This window comes from Sturnira hondurensis, unplaced genomic scaffold, assembly GCF_014824575.4.
Source record: "Sturnira hondurensis isolate 20B ecotype Veracruz unplaced genomic scaffold, ASM1482457v3 Scaffold0017418, whole genome shotgun sequence".
Lineage (NCBI taxonomy): Eukaryota > Metazoa > Chordata > Mammalia > Chiroptera > Phyllostomidae > Sturnira > Sturnira hondurensis.
Window position 1 is genome coordinate 368,401 of NW_028090049.1, and position 3,295 is coordinate 371,695.

At 44.1% G+C, this 3,295-nt stretch overlaps 1 non-coding gene across 1 annotated transcript; it reads right to left on the reverse strand.

The window, feature by feature from the left end:
• Positions 1–1,235: 1,235 nt before the first annotated feature.
• Positions 1,236–1,342, reverse strand: LOC119002130 (U6 spliceosomal RNA). The gene has a single exon (XR_005069690.1). It is a non-coding gene; the product is annotated as a U6 spliceosomal RNA (small nuclear RNA).
• Positions 1,343–3,295: the final 1,953 nt, after the last annotated feature.

Consider the following 3,295-nt stretch of genomic DNA (forward strand, 5'->3'; position numbering starts at 1 on the left):
AGGTTGCTTCCAGCACTTGGCTCTTGTAAATTATGCTGCTATGAACATTGGGGTGCGTAGGTTCTTTGGGATTGGTGTTTCATGATTCTTAGGGTGTAATCCCAGAAGTAGAATTGCTGGGTCAAAAGGCAGTTCCATTTTTAGTTTTGTGAGGAAATCCCATACTGTTTTCCAGAGTGGCTGCACCTGTCTGCATTCCCACCAACAGTGCACTAGAGTTTCCTTTTCTCCCCAACCTCGTCAGCACCTGTTGTTTGTTGATTTATGATGGCCATTCTCAATGGTGTGAAGTGATATCTCATTGTGGTTTAACTTTGTATCCCTCTAATGGCTAGTGATGCTGAGCATCCTTCCATACGTTTCTGGGCCCTCTCTATGTCCTCCTCAGAGCATTGTCTGTTTATGTCCTTTGCCCATTTTTCAATTGGGTTGTTTGTTTTCCTGGAGTGGAGTCATGTGAGTTCTTTATATATTTTGGAGATCAAACCCTTGTCGGAGGTATCATTTGTAAATATGTTTCTCCATATTGTTGTTTCCCTTTTTGTTTTTCTGATGTTTTCTTTAGCCATGCAGAAGCTTTTTAATTTGATGAAGTCCCATGTGTTTATTCTTTCCTTTATGACCCCTGCTCTAGCGAACACATCAGTGAAAATATTTCTGAGTGGAATATCTGAAATTTTTCTCCTTATGTTCTCCTCTAGGACTTTTATGGTGTCATGACTTATATTTAAATCTTTTATCCATCTTGAGTTTATTCTTGTGTATGGTGAAAGTTGGTGACTTTAATTTTTTTACTTGTAGCTGTCCAGATCTTCCAATACCATTTGTTGAAGAAGCTATTTTTGCTCAATATTATGTTTGCTTCTGCCCCCTTTGTTGAATACTAGTTGACCATAGAAACTTGGGTTTGTTTCTGGGCTGTCTGTTCTGTTCCATTGATCTATGTGTCTGTTCTTATGCCGATACCAGACTGATTTGATTACCATGACCTTGCAGTGTATTTTGATGTTAGATATTGTCATTCTTCCTATTTTGTTCTTCTTCCTGAACACTGCTGCAGCTATTTGGGATCATTTATTTTTCCATAGAAATTTTTGAAATGTTTGCTTTATGTCATTGGTACTTTCATAGGAATTGCATTGAATCTATAAAGTTCTTTGGGTAGTGTGGACATTTTGGTGATGTTGATTCTTCCAATTCATGAACATGGTATATGCTTCCAATTATTTGTGTCTAAAAATATAGAAGGCTTCACAAATTTGTGCATCATCCTTGCACAGGGGCCATGCTAATCTTCTCTGTATCATTCCAATTTTAATATATGTGCTGCTGAAGCAAGCACTTCTCATAGAATCTTGACTGTATGTGGGGTGTAAGGACTCCTTCAGAGGGCAGTGGGGCAAAGGCCCCAGATCTTGGGCATGAGGAACCAATGCCTTCTCTGTCCTGTGATTGCCAGGAGACCCCTGGAGTGCATTCGCAACACAGGAGACATTCTTGGCTTTTGTCACTTGCATAAATTCCATGTGCCTGTTTCAAAGAGTCCACAAACAGGAAATAGGGTATTGGAAAGTAGACACTACCTTCTGGTTCTGTTGGGCTTTGTTGGCTCTGGTTGCCTCCTGAGCATAGAGCAAAATCCTAGAGAGACCTGTAGGCTGGATCCCATTGTGAAGCAAAAGGACCCTCAGGAGGCCAGAAAATAGGTAAGGTCTTGGAGAGAATTAGATGGGAAATTTTAATGATTGGAAAAGCAGAAATGAGAGGAAGTGCATATGTTGTAATCTTGGTTTCAAATGAAGATAAAATGTAGAGAGAAGAGGGAGAAGGGCAGATTTTTAGGAAAAGGCTGAGAAATCCAAAGTGAAGGAGAGGTCACAGTCCAAGTGCAGAGAAGGGAGTCATTGGAGCTAGTTGAGGGAGGTGGAAAAGAAGAGGCAGCTATTCTTCCAGATATGGTCATGGTCTTGGGAGGCAGGATGGCTTTTTGAAAGAAACAATAAGGTACTTGGAGTCTCAGATGACTTCCCTTGATACTGGGACCAAACACTTAATTAGGGGAGTCCATGGAGGGGGTGTACACTGCTATAGATGAAGGAAACAATAAAACAAGAAACTGTCAAAAAACCCCCCCAAAACAAAACAAAAGAAAACATAAACACCAGTGAGAAGGGTTGGGGTTGTAGTAGTGCTGGGAGTAAAAGGAGAGAATGTGTCCCTCAACAGAGGTAGCCAGAGACACATGTGGGCTCAAACCGTGGGAGTGCAGGAACTTGGCTTTTAGGGCTTGTGGTTCCAGGTAAGGGGCAACAAGGCCTTTGGAGAGGTGTGAGAGGGAGACTGGAGGCCACTGAGGGACCAGGAGGCTGGGTAGCAAGGACAGATGAGAGGGTGTAAAAACTGTGCAGGTAAACTGAAGCAAAAGAGGCAGGAGGAGATTTCAAGGAGAGAGGAATTCTGGGAGTGAATGTCAGATCTGAAGAGGGTTTTAAAACTTCATTCTGGGAAAACAGTGGGAAATGCAGGTGAACTGGTGTTGAGGGAAGTGTGCAAGCCAGAGTCCAGGGACCTTGGTTTCTATCATAGATTGCAGGCCAGGGTTTTCAGTGACTGGCTCTGGCTAGGGGGAGACTGGTGCTGCTTGTTCCCCAAGGTGGGTCTCGGTCCAGCAGTTTCATCTTGGCCTGGAAACACCTTAGAAACACAAAATCTTACCTCTCCAGTACCCTAAGACCTTTGACCCTAAGGCTGAAATTGGCTGTAAGCACCTATAAAAAGGCATAAAAGGCACAGAGTGGAGGCCAGGGAGCAGCCTGGTGGCGGGGGTTGTGGAACCCGACTAAAGGGGAGTGAGGCAGGGTGTTCTTGAAGTTTGCTGAGCTTAAGAAATTGAGAAAAAAGGTAAGCGAGGGTTGTGAACTCAGGACCTCAGATACCCGCAGGGACTCTGGTACTTTTGGTGCCCAGCCTAGAACCACCTGGGCTACAATGTGATACTGAAATGGTAGCTGCTTATCTGGGCTTTGGGGAATGTCAGAGAGGTCATGCTGTGATCCAAGGCTAGCTGCCACCAGCACTAGGCCCGGGACCACTCAGTAAAAGAGAAAGGCACACTGAGTGTTTGTAAGTGAGTCTGTCTGTGCACAGGCTTTTTAAAAGGAGACATGCATTTCTGAAGCCTATTTCACCTGGATGGAGTCCCTGCTGAATCAGATGGCCTCAGGGAGTCATCAGGGCGGGGTGAGCAGTGTTGACCAGATTAAGGCAGATTTAGATTTGGTGCCCACCTGCATGC